General features: G+C 43.1%; 1 protein-coding gene across 5 annotated transcripts in view; it reads left to right on the top strand.

Annotated features, from left to right (window-relative positions):
- The window catches only part of XPO1 (exportin 1), a 71665-nt gene that overhangs the window by 15204 nt on the left and 34646 nt on the right, over positions 1-21815 (top strand). The gene's annotated exons all lie outside the window — the stretch shown is intronic.

Genomic DNA, 21815 nt, shown 5'->3' on the forward strand with positions numbered 1-21815 from the left:
CAGGGCCCATTAGAGGCCTCCAACGAAGGCAGGGAATACCAAACAGATAGGCCCAGAACCAGGGCTGCAGCCTCCAAACCTATGGCAGCTCAGTGCCCTTCCAGAGCAGCAACAAGGGATGAACTTAGGAGACAGAGAGCTATGGAGAAGACCCTAGCCAGAGCAGAAAAGCAGGCCCAGATTACCAGGCCCTGTTTGGCCAGCAGATCCAGGTCCCCCATCAGGCCTTCATCCACCCATTCGGGCTCTCCTCCTAGAGGATTTAGTCATCTTTTCCCTTCAGTTTCCCCATCTAGATCCCATAGATATTCCAGGCAAGGAATTTCCATTCCCCTTCTATCTCTCCCAGAGCTGTTGGGGGTGGGGATGCAGACCCTTTGGAGGGCCCTTCTAGGTCATACCACACCTCTGCAGGGTTGCCCCCCAGGATCCACCATTACCAGGCCCGTCGCAGGAGGATCTTGAAGACCTAGATCTCCTGCCTGAAAGTATTAAACGACTCATTTCTACGGCCATTTCATGAGGCATCGCCAGCATGTCCCAGAGAGACAATCACTTTCACATGGGCTTCTCAGAGGATGAGGATTCAGTTCCTCCAGATCCCCCCGCCTTTCCGGGTCTCTTTTCACCAGTCATATTTAAAGCTCTGTTACACAAAGTCAGGAAAACCACTAAGATCGGAACTGGGTTTCCGACGGTCCCTCAGCTTAGGGACCCCAATCTAGCTATGTTTTCTAACACCGCCACAAATGAGGAGATTCCTGCTCCCCTCCCCACGGTTCCTTGAGGTAGTAAAGAACCAGTGGACCCGTCCTTGTACCTTTTCCCATCCGGGCAGCAACGATCACCGCTTCTATAATGTGGAGCAGGCATTTGCCCAGGCCCTGCAATTGCCAGCAATCGATACACCAGTAGCAGCTCTGGTTGCCTCCTCCCCTGTAGTCTCTGGGGATGCAGCTGATAAGATGAAGCCCAAGGACAAGCGTGCAGAACTTACCTTGCATAAGAACTTTAATGCTTCTGCCTGGGCAATCAAATCGGCAGCGGCGGCCTCTTACTTTAACCTTAGGGCCGTTATGTGGCTCCGTCAGCTCCAGGACCGTATTCCGATCCAGGATGAGCGGTTGTATCAAGACATAACTAAAATTATAGCCACCTCTCAATTCTCGGCTGACGCAACCCTGGACACTGTTAAATTTGCCTCCAGCGCTCTAACCACGTCAGTAACCTCCCGACGCTTGTGGTTACGCAGTTGGCAGATGGACAACAAGACCAAATGGAATTTGATGGGGGCTCCTTACACAGGCACTAATCTTTTTGAGGAAGCTCTAGATCCTGTCTTAATAGAAAATAAGGATAAGAAGAAGGTCGTTCCATCTAATGCCAACAAGGCAAACTCGTCCTGCCACCTATCTAAGACCCTCTTATAGAGCACCCGAGCACGATCACCAACAAAGATACAACTCCTTTAGATCAGACAGACAGTTCCAACGCCCATCTTACCATAACCGCAGCAGGTACCAAGGTCAGTCCAGGCGGCCCTTTCGTGGGGGGGGGGGCAGCCGTCCCTTCCGCAGGGGGAAATGACTCCTTCCCGGATCTTTCCATAGGCGGCTGCCTGGTTCACTTTGTGGACCAGTGGGACAGGATCACCACGGACGCCTGGGTCAGATCCACCATTAGGCTCAGCCTGCGGTGGGAGTTCCTTTCCACCCCCACCCCCCTGCAGGTCTTCAAAACGTTCCCTCCCTCCCAGGACATGGAGCACCGCCGCCTAATGAATCTGGCTATAAAGCATCTCAACATTCAGGCAGTGGAAGTGGTTCTACCGGCAGAATGCAGGTTGGGCCATTATTCCAACCTGTTCGTAGTTCCGAACAGCTCGGGGGGCTGGAGGGCAATTCTGGATCTCAAGCGCCTGAACCAATATCTAGTTTACAGGTGCTTCAAAATGTCGTCCCTCAGATCCATCCTTCAGGGGATCTGTCGGTGGGATTACTTGGCCTCGGTAGACTTAACAGAGGCCTACCTTCACATTCCTATTTTGCCAGCCCACTGCAGGTATCTGAGGTTCTCACACAGGGACCTCCACTATCAATACCGCTCCATTCCCTTTGGCCTCAGCTCCTCGTACCTTCATGAAAGTCCTCATGACATTGACAGCTCACCTCCGCTCCACCCCGGTGAGACTCCAATGTTATCTGGACAATGTGTTAGTTCAGGCAGGGTCACATTCTCAGAGATTCAACAACCTTCACCTTACCATCCAGTATCTCTAGTCCGTCAGCTTCCCCAAAAGCCACCTCTCTCCATCCACACGAATATTACACCTAGGGACAGTGATAGATTCAGTGATGGATAGTCCAGGTCTCTCCGGACCATCTGGTCAGTCTCCGCCAGATGGCAATCAAGGTTCACAGAAATGGGTCAGTTTCCATCCTGACTTTGTCTCAGTTACTTGGCAAGATGGTCTCATACATAGGGATAGTTCCCTGGGCCCGCCTGCACTTACGTGCCCTCCAGTGGACTCTAATCCCATTCCAGAAAAGGAAGATTAGCAACTCCCTTCTAATTATCTGTCTTCCAGCAGACGTCCGGCTGTCCCTCCAGTTGTGGCTATCCCCGGCCCTTCTGCGGGGTTGCAGCTTCTGGGAGCCGGACAGAGTAACAGGGACAACAGACACGGTTTTGTTCGGTTGGGGGGCCTTGATGGACTCCAGGCTGGCGCAGGGTCATTGGACAGCTTCAGATCTCTGCCACAACATCAATTGGCTGGAGCTGAAGGCAGCTCGCCTGGCCGTCCGACACTTCAAGGACTTGATTGTAGGATGTCACATACTTCTTCTGACAGACAATGTAGCCATAAAAGCTCACATAAACCATTGGGGGGGGGGTACTCATTCCCGGGCCCTCTGGCTGGACCCCTGAAGACCGGTTCATGGGCAGAGAGATACTTGTCATCCCTGGTGTTGGAACACATATCGGGTACGTCCAACCATCAGGCAGACTGGCTGAGCCGAGCAACCCTCGACAATGGTGAGTGGCAACTCATACCCAAGTTATTCCAGAAGATCTGCCAGAGGTTCTGCACCCCGCGGGTGGACTTATTTGCTACCCCAGCGAACTCACAACTGTCGAGGTTCTTCTCCAGACCCGAACCACGCAGGGCACGGACGCCTTCAGGAGCAGATGGCCACCAGGGCTCCTTTATGCCTTTCTCCCTATCCCTCTTATCCCGAGGACCCTCAGGAAGGTAGTGACAGAGAGGGTGCCCGTCATCATGCTGGCCCTCTATTGCCCAAGGAGGCTCTGGTTTGCGGACTCGTCCAGCTATTAGTATGCCCCCCCCCCATGGAGAATTCCTCGGGAGATCGTCCTGTGCCAAGGGGTCCTGATCCACCCAGAGCCCCAGTGGCTCCACTTGTCCGCTTGGCACTTAAGCAGCAACTCCTAAGGAACGCTAACCTGTCCTCCAACGTCATAGCAACCATTGAGGCCTCCAGGCATCTGTCGACCACTCGAATTTACAACTCCACTTGGTCAGCATTCATCAGGTGGTGTAACCTGCTAAGATGCCTCGGCCCACATTCTTGAGTTCCTACAGAAGAGTCTAGATGGTGGCCTCTCCCACAACACCCTATGTCACCAGGTGGCGGCTTTGTCCTCCGTTCTCGGGGGGGAGGGCCCCTCCACCCTATCTCACCTCCCTCTGACTAAGCAGTTCTTGAAGGGGGTGGCGAACCTCAGACCTCCCCCTATACATAGATTTCCAACCTGGGATCTGCCCCTTGTCCTCCAGGCTCTGACGGGAGCCCTGTTTGAACCCCTTTGAATGGTCTACCTTTGATTACTTTCCCTCAAGGTGGCCTTCCTAGTCGCAGTCACATCGGCCAGACATATTTCGGAACTGGGCACCCTGTCCGCCAATGATGATTTCTGCCAATTCCATCAAGATAGGATGGTCCTTCACCTGGATCCCACCTTCCTTCCGAAAATGAACACTCCATTCCACAGGGCACAGGAGATCATTTTGCCTAACTTTTATCTGGCCTCTTCCCACGAAAGGGAGCGTCTCTGGCACCAACTGGACATCCGCTGCGCCTTGCGGATCTACCTCAGGCGGACGGCGAGTGTGCGCGGATCAGAGGCCCTCTTTGTTTCTTTTCAGCCTGGGTCTTGAGGAGCCAGGGTGTTCTCGGCCACCATTGGCAGGTGGCTGTGGCAGGCCATAGTGACAGCTTAAGAGGCATCCGGTCAGACCCCTCCAGCATGAATCACGGCCCATTCCACCTGAAGTGCCGCTACCACTGCGGCATGGGCTGAGGACATTTGCCGGGCGGCTGCTTGGTTGTCCCCGACCCCTTTCATCCGTCACTACCATCTGGACGCATTCGCCTCCGCGGAGACATCCTTCGGTTGCAGAGTTCTTCAACGGGTGGCAGCCGCCCCTGTCCCATGCGTAACCCCTCCCTCGATTCTACTGGAAAAAGACGTTGGTCTTACCTGAACGTGTCTTTTCAGTAGAATAGAGGGAGAGGTTATGACCCACCCTAGCTAGTATAGAGAGGCCAGTGGAAGGGCCGGGAGGTCCCTGGTCTTTCTTGTATCTTTACAGGTGCGGTCCTTTGACATTGAGGAAACTGGGAGCCAATGGGAAAGGAGGAATATTAAAGAAATTTCCCTCAGGCTATGGGCCAATCAGGCTGTGACAATACCCACGCATAACCCCTCCCTCTATTCTACTGAAAAGACACGTTCAGGTAAGACCAACATTCTTTCTCTTCTCCAAAGGCCTAGGTGAAGAGCCAGGGTGTCACTGCTCTTTTGAATAACTGACAGCAATTCTTTTGTGGGTGCTTTTGGCACCTGAGGGAAAAAAGGTTTGCCATCACTGATCTAAAACTTAGATTCTAAGGTAAAAAACTGATTTGGAGTGCATGAGTTTAATGTCCTTAAACCAAATGCATTTTACATTTGTGATATAATCCCATGCTTCATTTAAGGAGTGATAAAGTGTTGTATATGCAGGTGATCTTAAATATCTTTTTGTGCCTGAATTCAGAACCTTGTAGAATTTTAGAATTTTGTGGACAAAATTGGGGAAAGAAATATCCTTTAATATAATGATTAAGTAAAAGAAAGGGATTACTAGGCTTGGCAGAACAATTAACTCTGCAAGGCAGGAAAGTGTACATAATTTTGTTCACTCTTCTAGGAAGCCAATACCTATTTTTATTAGTTATCCACAAAGCAAAGTTAGAAGTTTCAGGTTTTGATATTGAGCTTTAAAATTCCAGTTTCAGAATTTTATATGAAATTAAGATTATAATAAGTGCAATAAACACCAATACTTGTTTCCTCTCTCAGATTTCTTGTATTGTTTTAAGAGTATCGTGTTCTGTTTGCAACATCATTGAACTTCTAATGTTTCTTAGTTACAGAAATGCAGAATTTTAATAAATACTGCCTTTTTTGTTTTTCCTTTTTCATATCCTCATAAAGTCATTCTGTCTAGGAGTCTTCTGCCAAAAAAGACAACATTGCAGATGTACTCATTTTTATTCTGCTAATTAAATGACACATTTTTAATATGTAATTGAGGGAATTAAGATAACTAAACCCTATGTTTGTGGTATTAACCATAGAATATCCATTTAGATATTTGTAATGTATAGGGTTTTATATTGGAAAAAAGCAGAAATTTCATATCAGCTTCACTAATCCTCATTAACATACTTAACTACAGGTAGTCCTCAACTTACAACAGTTCATTTAGTGACATTCAAAGTTGAAAGGCTCTGAAAAAAATGACTTATGACTGTTTTTCAAATGTATGACAGTTACAGCATCCCAATGGTCACATAACCAAAATTCAGATGCTTGGCAACTGGTTTGTATTTATGACTGTTGCCGTGTCATGGGGGTCATGTGATCAGCTTTTGTGACCATCTCATAAGCAAAGTCAAAGGGGAATCCAGAGTCACTTAACAACCATGTTACTAATTTAATAAATGCAATGACTCACTTAACTATGGCAAGAAAAGTCGTAAAATGGAGCAAACTCACTTAACAAATGTTTTATTCATCCACATAAATTTTGGGCTCAATTGTGGTTGTAACCCAAGGACTTACCTGCATTACAATAGTGGCTAACTATTAATCTGAGGGTTTTTTTAATTGCCAGTGGCTAGGTTTCTTGCTTATTTGTGACAAAATATGTTTTACTAAAATGCTTTTCATACTTCAAAGGGATTTTTAACGTTTCATTTCACAATGAAATCTAAGTATATTTTTGACATTTCTATCTCTTTATGTGATAGAATTGGAATAATAAATTAGATGTAACTTAAGCAGTATTTTTACTAGCTGGTTGTCTTTAGCAATTATTAATGTGAACTTTGGGAAAGGATAATCATTAAGTTCCAAATTTCAGTGATTTACCAATGTAATGTCCTTTGGATAAATTGTACTGCCAAAGTCCAACTTCTAGATTCTTCTTTGTAAGTAAAGTATTTCCATAGTATCATTTAAAACAAAATTTTGCTTTATCTATGTATGAAATCATTTCTATAAGAAACCATGAATAAACAAAAACAAATTTAGTGTTTGGTGAGAAAATCTGTTACCTTGGTATATATCTTGATCTTGACTGAATTCTTTATTAATGGGCATCTGTCTATATGTGTCCAAATATATTTTCTACAATTAAAGCTAAATTTCATGAAATTTAGTATTTCATGAAATACTAAAACTCTTGTCATGACTCCTGGGGTGCATCTCAGGGCAACAATTAGGTTAATCAATCAAATAGGTTAACTTACATAATGCATCCAAAACCTGGGAACCCTGACTAAAGCAGGCCTGTCAAACTGGCGGCCTGGCCCGCGCATGCCATGCCTACCCCAGCTCTGCAAAAGAAAAAAAAACATTGCACTATGTCACAATTCAGCTCACGATACAATCAGGTTTGACACTGCTCTAGAGGGAATGAATTTGAGGAAGCTTCTGTGGTACTGGCTGCTGCTTTGGATGTGTGATTTTCATTTTCAACATTCCATGAATTTCCCAGCCAGTCTCGCAATCCCATGCTCCCTCCCTTAACCATGAGCAGCCACTTACCTGCCTTTTGGGAAGGGGGAGGAAGCAGGAGAAAGGAACTCTGCACACACATACATTCTTCCCAGCCCATACACCATTCCCTGTCCCCCATGTGCCTTCCTTAACCTATGCGGCATCTCTTGCATCTTTCTCCTAAGCACCTTTGCTGACCCACAGTGCCCTCCCCCCAACAGATCTTGCCCAACTATGCAATACCTCTTGGGCTCCACTTCTCCCCATGTGTCATCCTTGATCTGCCTGTGGCACCTCTCACATATCCTTGCCATCTTCTTAACCCGTACCGCATGCCCTATGCAACTTGCACAATACCTCTCATATATTGTATTATAATATATACAGTAATACAATACAATAAAAACAATTCACTTTAAAACTTTTGTCATGTCTCATTTAAAAATCATGAATTAGCATCCCTAAATAAATTACAAATCTATACTAAAAATAAACTAGCTAGGCAATTTTACCACATATTAGAAATCTTGCAGATTTCTGATAAATATTAGCTTACACATTTAGGTGTACGTGCACTTATTGAAAAGTTATTGGGGATGTTATGAACATCTATTGAACCATTGCTGCTGCTTTTCTGTGCATCTTGCAAGATCTCAGTAATAGTACAGGTAGTTCTTGACTTATGACTATAATTGAAACCAGAATTATGGTTGTAAGTTGTGGTTGTTAAGCAGGTCGCCACATGACCTTGCCCTTTTTTTGACCTTTTTTGCAGTGATTGTTAAATAGAGTCATTTTTCCCAATGGGTGTTTTTTTCCCCAAAAACCAAAAGTGCTGGAAACTAGGAAAATACACTCAAAAAATGGTGGTTATATGATCATGTGATGCTCTGAGTGACTAAATGCAAGCAACTTGCCAATTGCCCAAAATGCAATCACATGACTACAATTTTAAAAGGAAGTCATATTTAGCTCTGGGGAGATCTGCCATAACTTTGAATGGTTGCTAAGTGAAGACTACCTATAAATAGGAGCAGTGAATCAGGCACACAGGTATATTCTTGGTTATAGTAAATTTTAGCTTCTAGTTTTCTCACAGAAATGGTTTTGTGCCCTAATTTGAAAGGTCCTACATCTGTAGACCTATAAAATGTGCCATTTCTTTAATCCCGTAGGGTTGAATAGAATGTATAAAGTTAAATTTGTGAGAGAGATGGTTAGCGCATAGGAAATTATTGTTCTGTTGATTTAAAATCAATTCCATTTGCAAAGCACTTAATTTTTTTTTTTAATCTAGTGCTAATTTCCCATTTTGGCTACCTGATTTGCTGCCTCTCATATAATATTCTTGCTTATTGAAGTCTGGAGTTGATAGGTTGGCAAGCAGAGGTTTTTTATTTTTTAAAAAAAATCATTAATTCCAATAAAGGAGAATATTTGTAGTTCAAGGTTGAAATGAGGGATCTTTGGTGTTCTCTGAGCTTGCTTGTTTTCTTACAGATGTTTTATTATCCAAACCTACTAGCACTGATGATGTTAACTAGTTTGGGTAATGAAACATCTACAAGAAAACTAGAAAGCACCCCTAATAATCTGTTCCTTGATTCCATGGTGTTTCATTCACATAAGCTTTACTTTGGAAGGAAAGAATAATGGCCAATAAATTAAAGATGAACATGCATATTGTGTGCAGCAGGGTAATTAAGTATATGTTTCATTGTTAAATGATATACTGTAGAATATCTGATTAACCAAAATAATTTCTCTATATAAGGCCCTTCTGATATGCTGGGAATTATTTATTTATGTAATAACATGCGATGTAGAGAAATAAATTAATACCACTATTTAGACAGAACTCCTTCCATTCACATGGTGATTGTGGAAATATATTTCTTCATATATTACATAAATGGGGGGAGCTTTAAATTAATGTGTTTTAAGGGAATTATTACAGTTTTATTTACCATTTGTACTAAATTTACACAGCCTTATTTTATGATATGCACTACCATGTTTCCCCGAAAATACAACCTGAATATGTCCTGAAACTAATGCCTTGCCACATTTTTCGCGTGGGCAAAAACATAAGCCCACCCCCCAAAATAAGCCCCCTGGACAACCCCCCCCTCCGGCCAGGCAGAGCACTGCTCACCAACCTAGCGGTATCCCGAAGGCACCAAGCCGGGGGGTAATGGCGCTCACGTTGCTTGGTGCCTACCACTAGGTTGGGGAGTGGCATTCTGCCTGGCCGGAGGGGGAGTTGCTGTGCGGCTGCTCCCTTGCGAACTGGTTCCCGAAGATCCGGGCACAGCCTCTGGGGCGAAGCAGCCATGAGGTGACCACATTCAGGATACCCCCTAGGTCAGTGCATGGAGCTCTGCCTGGCTGGAGATGGGGGTTGCGTGAGCGCCTGTTCCACCCCTGCCGCGCTCCGAGCATAACTTCTCCAGCTTCCAAACTCCAAAACTCGGCTGCTGAGTCTTCCAGCAGCAGGCACTCTAGGAGTGTGCTCTATGGTTGTGGGCTGGCTTCTGGAAGACTCTGTCTGTAAGCACAACATGCTTATCCAGATTCATGTTTTGAACTGCACTGTGTTCTTGATATTAAATTAGCCATATGGAACTTAAAGCACTCTAAAGTTAAACCATAGTTTTCTAGTTTGTGTATATTGTGCACATATAACCTCTCCTTTGCTTTGAGTTTTCCCAGACTATATCTTTCCAATAGCAAAAACTAAATACAATGCATTCAGAAAGTATTTGGACCCCCTTCACTTTTGTCAATTTTGTTATGCTGCAGCCGGATTCTACAGTTGTTGAAGTTCATTTTTTCTCATTAATCTACACTCAGTACCCCATAATGACAAAGTGAGAATGGAAGTTTAGAAATGTCTGTAAATTTATATTAATATCTGAAATATCACATTGGCGTAAGTATTCAGACACTTTGCAACATTTGAAATTTAGCTCTGGTGCCTTCCATTTTTCTTGATTGTTGCTGACTTGTTTCTACACCTTGATGGAGTCGACCTGTGGTAAATTAAATTGTTTGGACATGATTTGGAAAGGCACACACCTCTATAGAAGGTGTCACAGCTGACAATGCATTCTGTAGCAGGGCAAAAGCCATTAGGTCAAAGGAACTGCCTGCAGAGCTCAGAGACAGGATTATTGCAAGGCACAGATCTGGGGAAGGCTACAATAAAATTTCTGCTGCATTGAAGGTTCCTAAGAGCACAGTGGCTTCCATAATTCTCAAATGGAAGAAGTTTGGCATAACCCGGACTCTTCCAAGAGCTGGTGGCCCAGTCAAACTGAACAAACAGGGGAGAAGTGCATTAGTAAGACCAAGAACCTGATGGTCACTCGGAGCTCCAGAGATCCTGTGTGGAGTTGGGATAGAGATCCAAAAAGACAACCATCACTGCAGTATTACATTGATTTGGGCTTTATGGCAGAGTGGCTAGATGGAAGTCTCTCCTCAGTGCAAAACACATGAAAGCTCATTTGGAGTTTGCAAAAAAAAAAGCCCCTGAAGGATTCTTAGACTGCGAGGAACAATATTCTTTGGTTTGATGAAACAGAGATTGAACTGTTTGGCCTCAATTCTAAGCATTATGTCTGGTAGAAACCAAACACCGCTCATCACCTGCCCAATACAATCCCAACAGTGAAGCATGCTATGGGGATGTTTTTCAGAACATGGATTAGGAAGACTGGTCAGTGTTGAGAGAAAGCTCAATGGAGCAAAGTACAGGGATAGCCTCAATGAAAACCTGTTCCACAGAACTCAGGACCTCAGACTGGGCCAACGGTTCACTGTCCAACATGACAATGATCCTAAGCACACAGCCAAGACAACACAGGAGTGGCTTAAGGATAACTCTGAATGTCCTAGACTGGCTCAGCCAGAGGCCTGGCTTGAACCCTCTAGAACATCTGTGGAGGGACCTGAAAATGGCTGTCTACTGACGGTCACCATCCAACCTGACTGATCTTGAGAGAATTTGCAAGGAAAAATAGCAGAAAATCCCGTAATCCAGGTGTACAAAGCTTGTTGCGTCATACCCAAAGAGGCTGTAATTGCTGCCAACAAAGTATTGACTGAAGTGTTTGAATATTTATGCTAATGTGATATTTCAGTTTTTTTCTTTTTAATAAATTTACAGACATTTCTCCTAGTAGGTAGAGACATCATCCAGGCATGGATGAATACGACTCGGTCTACAAGTATTAAAGACACACCCACAAGGCTCCTTCTCCCCAGAAATAGACTCAGTCGATCCTTCGATTAGCTGTGTCTCCATATCTCTCCTTGCTAATTAATTCGTTTTTCTCTAAAATTCTTCCAAAAATTCTCTAATTGGCTTTCTTTCAAATTGTGTTTGCTCTTTTAAGGCGTTGCAGCCTCTAGGCGGCTTTTGCCTCTGTCTGACTTGGCTACTTAAGCAGCGGAGAACGTTGGCGACAGCCTACGAGGTTTTCCCTTAGGCTCCTTTTATTGTCTCTCGCTGCTGCTGCGCTGCCCGAAAAGCTAATTGCTGCAGCCGCGCCACCCAACGAGACGATCGCTGCAGCCACACCGCCTGAGGAGCCATTTCTAATCGCATCCATCGGAGCCTCTGGAGCGCTGAGCGTTTCGCACGCCACCGCCTCTTCTTGCCGCATCAGCAGCGTCCTTCTTACGGCCTCAAATTCCACCTCCTGATGATGGAGTGTTTGGCGGGCAGCCTAATTACCTAGCGATAAGCCGCCTTGTCGGCTTGCTACCTCAGCCTTTCCTCAGGGCCCTGTCTACCCTGGCGGCCATTTGGTTTGAGCGTGAAATCTGGTGGCCATTTTGTTTAGGCGGGAACCCTACAATGACAATTTGGGACTCTTTGGTAACCATGAGTAATGGTGACCAATGAGATCACGGTCTCTCAGGGGGATGATTCTCCTACTCCAGCTGTCCTTTCTATTCCGGTCCCCGCTGAACTTAGAAGCAAAAAGAGAGCTTATACCTCCAAGCCTTCTATTGCCAAGCCTGCTAAGGCCCCCTAGGCCTGCCCCACCTCAGGAGGCCCAAAATGTGACTACCCCGAGTGCAGTTCTTGACAAGGTCTCTGACCCTTCTCCACGAAAGGCCACTTCTAAAACCAATCATTGTTCTACTCCTATCCCTGCTCCTCGGGCTTCCCCTCCAACAAATTTCAATCCCATGGAGGATCTCTTTACCGACACCAATGGGGATATCCCCCCCCCCCGGCTTCTCCCTTAAACCCAGAGGATGGGATTGGATTTCAAGAGGATTCTGATTCTGAAAGGATGGTAGCATCACCCCGGACATAGATGTGTGTTCTCTTGCCCCCAGAGCTGTCTCCATCAACCCTAATGATATGACTGACATCATAGCTGCCATCGAACGGGGCATTGCTGCAGGCCTTCAACATCAGCCTCCCGCTGCTGCCACCCCTCATGGCTCCACTTCTAACAAGTCAAAGAGGGGGCATTCTAACCTTTCTCAAGGGGCTTCTACAAGTCCTTCTCAGCCTTCTGCTGTTGACCCTGAGGAAAAGGTCACTCGTGATTCCGACCTGTCAGAGGACGAGGACTTGACTCCTGCTCCTTCTCCTTTATTGGGGCTATTCAAGCCTGCCTTGTTTTGCTCCCTCTTGTTTAAGGCCAAAAAGTTCTCTGGTATTCCGGCCTCAAAACCAGCCACCTCTGCAGAGGTCGACAAATCTGACACCACAGAACCCCTCTTCTCACATCCACCTGTCAAAAAGGATGTGGTTCCTTCCCCAAAGCTGTTCCTGGGAGTAATTCAAAATCAGTGGGTTTCTCCGGGGACAGGACCCCTCCCTTCTACTCTGGACAAACAGTTGTACAATGTCAGTCCAGAGCTCTCTAAACTTTTGGAGGTCCCTTCCATTGATCTTCCCGTGGTTTCTCTGTCATCTCCCAATGCGGCCACCAATGCTCCAGAGGACGCTCTCCGTCCTGAGGACAAACGCTTTGACCAATCACTGGTAAAGGGCCATCAGTCCACCGCATGGGTGGTCAGGGCTGCCTCTTCTGCTTCTTTTTTCAACAGGGCGGCTCTTTGTTGGCTGAAGCAGATGCAGGACAGGATCCCTCCTGGCAATTCCCGCGCTCACCAGGACATCAACAAACTCAAAGTGGCGATGGAATATGCGGCAGATGTCTCTCTGGATGCGGCTCATTTCTCCTCCAGGTCGATGGCTTCTACAGTCACCACGAGGCGTCTTCTTCGGTTGAAGCAGTGGCAAGCGGAGACTAGAGCAAAATAGAGCTAGAGCATCTGCCCCTTTCTCGCCCGGTCTGCTCTTTGGTCTGCCTTTGGAACCTCTCTTGGTAGAGTCCAAGGACAAGGTGCTTCCATCTGCAAACTGCAAGACTGACCCTAAACCTTCTTCTTTCTTCCTCGGGTCGTCCTTTTGTGGGATGGACAGGGGATTTGCCTACCCCCGTCCACAGAGCCAGGCTCTCCCGAGGCAGGGCCATCAGTTTCAAGACTGGTCCAACCACAACTCCCAGTGATTCTCCTATGGGAAGCCCTTCAAGGGCGGCTCAAACTGTACCTTTCAAAAGCAGAAGTGATCTTTCTGAAAACCTCCCTATTGGGGGCCGTCTGTCAGCCTTCGTTGACATCACCAGCGACTCCTGGATCAGGCATACTGTCCATTTTGGCCTGCCGTGGAACAGGGATCTCTATTTCGCAATCCCCCATGCATCACTCTCTGGGGAGCTCACATTCTGTCGCACATGGCCCAAGGCCTTTGGTCATGCTCCGACCAGAGGAACAGTATCAACTGGTTGGAGCTAAGAGCCATGTTTCTCGCCCTGCTTCGGTTCGAACCTCTTGTGGCCAATGCGCACATGCTCGTCCTTACAGACAATACCACCACCAAAGCATACATAAACCGGCAAGGGGGGGGGGACAAAATGCCAGCATTTAATGACTCTTGTCTTTCCAACTGATATCTTGGGCGGAAACCCACCTGTTGTCTCTCCGGGCTAAGCACATATTGGGAGCCCAAAACATTCAGGCAGTCTGCCTCAGCCGCATGCACATCGATCCAGCAGAGTGGAGCTTACATTGGCGCATCTCCCAGCAACTGACGGTCAAGTTCGGACTTCCGGTACTTGACCTCTTTGCCTCCCAGGACAACACTCAGCTGCCAAGGTACTTTGCACGCTATGCGACTCCAGGGGCGGAGAGTGTGGATGCTCTGAGGAGCAACTGGCCTCTGGGCCTTCTGTATGCCTTTCCCCCTACCCCTCTCATTCAGCGAGTGATGCAAAAACTGCTGGTGGAAAGGGCAGAACTGATCTTGATTGCGCCCCAGTGGCCTCGCAGACCCTGGTTTGCCGACCTCCTGAACCTCTCTGTAGCTTCACTGTGACAACTGCCTCAATTCCCCTCGCTGCTCCTTCAAGGGTCATTCCAACATTTTGACTTTCCTTGGTTGCGTCTCACCACTTGGAGGTTGAGCAGGAAGCTCTAAGGACTGCCAACCTGTCAAGCCTTTAGGCGCTCTTCTACTAACCGCATTTACGATGCCACTTGGATTCAATTCTCTGTCTGGTGCCATACAAAGGGCATTGTTCCACTACAGTCTTCTATTCCTTATATTCTCCAGTTTTTCCAACAGAGGCTGGATCTAGGCCAAATACTCTTCGTCGCCAGATCGCAGCCCTATCCTCAGTCCTCTCTCTGACTTCTGCTCAGCCCCTTTCTCATGACCCTCTTATTCGTTGTTTCTTGAGAGGTGCCACAAACATCAAGTCGCCGACAATACACAGATTCCCGACCTGGGATGTCTCCAAAGTCCTGGAATCCTTAACTCAGTCTCCATTTGAGCCTTTGCATTCTGTGTCTTTACATGATATGACATTAAAAGTGGTTTTCCTTGTAGCCATTACCTCAGCGAGGTGAGTTTCCGAGTTGGCAGTTTTGTCCATCAGACAAGATTTATGCATCTTTCATCCGGACAAGGTAGTCCTCGGACTTGATTCGGCCTTTGTCCTAAGGTAAATTCTGTATTCCATGGAACCCAGGAATTGGTGCTTCCTGACTTCTGTCCTCAGCCATCTCACAAGCTGGAACGTAAGTGGCACTACCTTGATGTACGACATGCTTTACGCGTTTATATTAAACGAACTGCTGCTTTCAGGTGATATGAAGCTCTTTTTGTCAGGTTTCAGCCAGGAGGTAAGACAAGCTCCAAGGCCTCCTCTTCTGACATTGGCCGTTGGGTAGGGGTGGCTATTTCTAGGGTGTATTCTGCACTCTCTCTGCCTGTTCCACCTCATATCACAGCGCACTCCACACGCAGCGCAGCCACCTCTGAGGCCTAGTCATCTCATGCTTCGTTGGAGGAGATATGCCGAGCAGCCACATGGACCTCTCCGTTCATCCGCCACTACAAGCTCGATAGATACGCCTCAGCAGACGCTTCATTCGGACGGCGCGTGTTGCAGCAAGTGGTTTCTATTTAAGCTTTCTTATCTTATTCCATTACCTCCCGATGGAACTATTGGGCTTTGGTATGTCCCATGCCTGGATGATGTCTTCACCTACTAGGAGAATGGGCGTTGGTTCCTACCTGATACAGCTTTTCTCAGGACGGTGGCGACATCATCCAGCCCCACCCTGTTACCTTGACTTACTCCTGGTTTTTTTCTCTATTTCTTTCCTTGGGGAGAGATAATATCTATCATTTCAGACTGTTTACACAGCGGTCTACAAGTCACTCCATCTATTTCTGGGGAGGAGGAGCCTCGTGGGTGTGTCTTTAATACTTGTAGACCCAGTCGTATTGGATCTTGACGGAATCATGACCGTGCCTGGATGATGTCTCCACTGTCCTGAGAAAGGGCATATCAGGTAGGAACCAACGCCCATTTTAAAATTTTGTTTTCACTTTGTCATTATGGGGTACTTACAGATTAATGATAAAACAAATTTCAACAACTGTAGAATCAGGCTGCAGTATAACAAAATTGACAAAAAGTGAAGGGGATCTTAATAATTTCTGAATGCACTGTAAGACTTCTAGACTCAAGGTTAAATCTGTTGAAGAAATACGGCAATGTGTAACTTATACTTTTAATGAAACATCAATGGCTGAAAAGAGGAAGAATGGATTTTTAAATCCTAGAAAAGAACATTGAAATCAAAATGAAACAATATCTTAAAGTATTTATTAGGACTAAATATATATTATATAAAAGCAGGGATAAGTTGTAAAACTTAGAAGTTTTTTAGTAGAAGAAAGCTGAACAACACTGATACTAGAATGTATAGTAATTATAGCAATTATGCTGTATATTGTAGCTGAGCTGTAATGATAAAAGATGCTCTGAGACAAGGAATGTAATCACTATTCCTATTTTAAAAACGTAGAGTATATATTTCATGAATTAATTATGAACTGCATAACATGTGGCATCTTTTATATTATCCGCTTTGTTTTACCAATCATCGTAATTGAATATGACCTACTACTATAATTAAGGTGAGATTGTGAAAATGCCTTTTTTGCCATCTTTCTGGACCATGGATATTTTTCAATTTTAGACCACATCCTGATTGCCTTTGTTGTAACTGTCTCATTTGGTTGAGGTTCAATTAGTTACCTGATCCCTTAGATTCCATCATTTCTTAGATATCAATTTCAGTGATTTTGTGGATGCATTTGGCAGGAATTGTTGAAAAAAACATTTTAGAGCTCTAACCTCTTGTGGAATTTCAGTCTTAAATATTTTGAGATTGCTTGTAATCTTGGCAACTTCATGTACATTACTAAAATTGAATTACCATATTTTTTGGAGTATGACACACACACACGCACCCCAAAAGTGGGTGGAAATGTCTGTGCGTCTTATACAGTGAATGTTGTCAAAGCCCCGCTTACATGCCGGCCCCCATCCTTCGGCCTCGGCACAATTTGCTTCCTTGCAACAAACAGCATAGTCACCTTCAGCACAGCCTGATTTAGCACAAGCAGCTGATTGGCGGTTGGATCTGCCTCTCGGAATACCTATCAGCTGTTCCTGGCTGCGGAGATCACTGCTTCCCATTGGCACCGGTACTACCCATCGATGTTGCCACTTCCATGCACCCCATTTTTGACCTCCACGCATCCCATTTTCAGCCTCCGCACACCCCGTTTTCGGCCCATTCCAAGGGGTGGGAATCTGTGATCCCTACCATCTGGAACAGGCTGAAAATGGGGCACGTGGAGGCGGCAATGGGCAGCAGCGATCCCCACAGCCTGGAACAGCTGATAGGTATTCCGGGAGGCCAATCCAACTGCCAATCAGCTGTTCATGCTAAATCAGTCTGTGCTGAAGCTGACCTTGCTGTTTGCTGCAAGGAAGCAAATTGCGCAGAGGCAGATTTTTTTTTTCTTGTTTTTCTCCCCAAGAGCTAGGTGTGTCTTATACTTATAGTCTGAAAAATATGGTAAGCATAAAAAAGTTAGCAAATTGCTTCTGATACAGAATGGGGGAACATTGCTTATATTCTTTTATAAATGACTTGTCCCATTTATTTCTGCTTTATGCTTTTCATTCTTCAATTATAGTCATACCATACTATTATATTTGGAGCTCTTTAATGAAAAGTTAATCCATAGCTTTTACTACTGGGGAAAAATACTCTACTCATGGTGCAGCTGGGCAAATTCATGGTGGTAGTTCAACAAGATTCCTCTGGTCAAAATTCTGAGCATAAAACTGCAGTTGGTGTCTTTATCAAGTTTCCTTAATCTTCAGCAAAAGATGTTTACACAATTTCTATAATTTTAAACAAATTAATTATTCAGTTATTCATTCAAAAATACTCATCATTATTAAACAAGATTACAAACATCTCTAGTTTTAAAAATAAAGCTATACAAAGTCTTAACCAAAATTTTAGCATTTTTTCAATTCATTTTTCAAAATACATTATGTTAGTAATTTTTACATTTCTTTCATCTCTTTGTATTATGGTGCATCATTGAAGAAACCTCAAGAGAAAATGAAATCGCATTATTTTCTCTATATTCTGTTCATCATAGCAAAATATCACAATTACACATCTTTAATTTCTTACAAAAATCTCATTAAAATGTAGTCTACATTAACTTCACTTTTTAAACCCACATACTTAACAATAGTCAAAATTAATATTATGCTCAAATGTTTTCTATGTCAAAAAATAATCATTATTCATAAACTTCTGTCAAGATTTATTTACTCATTTATTTTTTGGGAGGGGGGTATGCACCATCTTATTGTAAAACATTTCTGTTACAAAAATCAACAACCCTTTGGGATAAGATATAGTTCAAATATCAGTCTGAAAATTTAAGGTCACATCTTCCCATTTAACCTTTGCTTGGTTTATGTTGGTAAAACTGAAACCTTTCGTTTTCTCAAATTTCAAAAAATATTTATTTTAAAACATTATATTTTGGGTTTTAGCTTTTAATACTAAATCAGAATCCTCACAAGAAATTTCCTCCTGCATTTTTTCTTTCAATAAAAACAGGAGACTTAAAACATAAGTATTTATAGAATGTCCTTTTTATCTTTAATTTCCATTTTATATTTTACAATCCACATTAATTATATAAAACTTAGCTTTTAAGGATCATAACAATATTTTAATAATTCCATTTATAGAAATGTGATTTATTAAAAAAAACTACATAATCATACGCACAAAATAAAATTGAAAAATCCAAAACTTTGTCTTGTTCTAAAAGCTAAAATCCCAAATGATTTTTTAGTCCAAACTAACTTCTGAAATATTGAAAAACAACAGGAGATAAGACTTCATGATTGAGGGAAAACACTCTTCAATTTAAAGATTAATACATTAAATAAAGTGCTTACAAAATAAGTCAGGTTTAGTGTTTGTTTGTCCTGGCTGAACTACAGCATTTAACTTGAAACCCTACCTCCCAACTGGTCATTCACCAGCAATCATAAAAACATCCTTTTTGTGACCTTTCAAGCATCAGCTGTCTGGAGGTTATACGAGTTGATTTTTTTGTTTTATCTTATTTTTGGATTCTCCTTACATCTAGGTAATTATCCAGGCTTCTGAAAATCTGCCTGGACCCCAAAAACTTAACTCAGCCTGGACTGCCACTTCAGGGAAGCTCTTTAACCCATCATTTCCCCATCAGAAATTACAAAATAAAATTTAAATATGAGTTTAAGGACTGTAAAAATAAACCTTTAATATAAATATATACATATATTTATATTATGTGTGTGTGTGTGTACACAAACACATACATACATACATACATACATACATACATACATACATACATACATATATTATATATAATGTACAATCTCAATCTTACACAGGAAAAGACCCAAATACAACAAGACCAGCATATTTATATAAATATATATTTATTTACACACAGAGAGAGAGAGAGCAAAAGGGTAATTAGAATGCAGATTTTGAAAAGCTACAAATTGACTAGAGGTCAAGATATATTTTAAATAAGATTTTGAAATAAAATGTAAGAATCCCTTGGGAAAATTCTTTTGTTTTGAATTCTTTAAAAACACATGATGGTGGGACTTTGAAGGTTGGACACTAGAGGGAACCAAAAGAACTGAAGTTTAATTGTAGAAGAACATATAAATTTGAATTAATACAGAAAATCCTTTTAAAATTGGATGTAATGAAGGTTATTTGTGAACACTGGACTCCACAGTTAATTTTAAGAGTGTCTGCCATTATAAACACTTTAAAAAAATATTGAAGAGGAACAAGATTTACCTGACAAGATTGAGACTAATCTGAAAATGGATTTAAAATGGATTTAAAATTGGGGCTACAAGAACAATATGATATGAATGATATGAAAAAAAATAGCTGGATATATCAAAGAAACTGGCTGATGTCTTAGTAATTAAAAGGGATATAGGGATATAGAAATAACAAAGAATGACTTGGATACTTGTACTTTATTGGATATATAAAAGAAAACTTGTTGAAATTATGAAGAAATTTAATGCAAACAGATAAAGTAAAATGAATGTAAATCATGTTCTAGGATCATGATAGCAAACATGGTACGCATATCATAGGTGGCACATGGAGCCATATCTGCCGGCACGCAAGCCATCAGCTCCAGCGTGCATGTGCACGCTGGCCAGCTGATTTTTAAATTCTAATAAATTCTAATTCTAATTTTTGACCTTCCAGAGGTTCAGGGGAAACCATTTTTGTCCTCCCCAGGCTCCAGGAAAGTCTCCGGAGCCTGGGGCGGGCGAAAAACGGGCCGAACCGGCCAACCAGAGGCTTGTTGGGCCTGTTTTTTCTCCTCCCCAGGCTCTGTGTGGTCATGCACGCATGCATGGGGAGCACAAGTAAGCAGGGTGCATGGCATTGTGGGTGTGGCACAATTTTGACACATGTTTACAAAAAGGTTCGCCATCACTGTTCTAGGACATTTTTTGAAGGAAGGGATTGAAAATAAAGATAGTTAAAAGTAAAAGGAAATTTAAAGTTAGTTTTTTTTCTTTCCGTATTTTATTTTCTTTCTTTTGGTTTTTATTTTATTTTATTGTAATGTTTAATAACATTATTTTAAAAATTGTAAGCATCATTCTTTGCATTTTTCCTCTCCTAAGGGGAATACCCTGTTAACATTTCCTATATTTTGAGAATTTAGTATCACTTGTGGAAGGAGGCTATTTATTGGTCTCTATATATGTTTGTAAGTTTTTCAAAGAAATATTTTTTCCCTTGGATTGCTTGGTGCTGTGATTGGTAAGAAAATACAATTATTGCTCTTGAGAAAGAACGGGAGGCAAAAGTATGAAAAGAATGTTGTTGGGAAACAGAAAACTCCAAAATACAAAATAAAATCATGGAAAATTAAAAGAGATTAGCAGATGGGAACTGAAGAATTGACAGTAAAATTAAATAATCCAAAATATGATAATCTGACTACACAGGTGCCACAATTTGCCAGAGCAGCAGGGTTTGTGGCTTTCCACAGTAAGACATATGGAAAATTATGAAGGATGATCTATTGTGTTATAAAAGGACACTTCTTATTAGCTGAACTACAGATATGAGAAATGTTCATACCAGTGCTAGATTTAGTATAGATACTGCATTTTCAAGAATAATGAAGAAAATGGCAGCATTGGACAGGGAACATGAAATTGTTTAGTGGACATTTTTGTCTTACAGCTTGAAAAAGAATGCTAAAAAATTGATTAAAAGATCTAATAGAATTTTACTCACGCATGTTGGAAGCACTAAGGATTAGCTAGGAACATCACTCTTGCCCAGGGGATGCCCAGTTGGGGACTCCTTGCACCTCCCCATCAATGTACCCACTGAAGTGGTGCCTATCTACTTGCAGTTGCATGCTTTCAAACTGCTAGGTCAGCAGGCGCTGGAGCTCATAGAATTTTACTGTATTTAGGAAATAATTTAGAAAATATATTTTTCCCACCAAAACATGGCTGCATAAACTTGTGGGCAAGTTACTGCATTCATACCTACACACATCCTTAAACATAGTCACAGAAAGTGTCTGGGCACTAAACTGTCAAAAAAAGAACAAATCATAATATTCAAATAAATGTAATTCCAATAGCTTAAGAAGAAGAGAAAATGTGAATGCAAATAATAATAGAATAGATTTCTACTCCTGGGTTTCCTAGAATTTATAAAATAGCTTACTTTATAATTGCTTAATA

This window comes from Thamnophis sirtalis, unplaced genomic scaffold, assembly GCF_051295495.1.
Source record: "Thamnophis sirtalis isolate CommonGarterSnake01/CBP01778 unplaced genomic scaffold, rThaSir2_p1.2 scaffold_6, whole genome shotgun sequence".
Taxonomy (NCBI): Eukaryota; Metazoa; Chordata; class Lepidosauria; order Squamata; family Natricidae; genus Thamnophis; species Thamnophis sirtalis.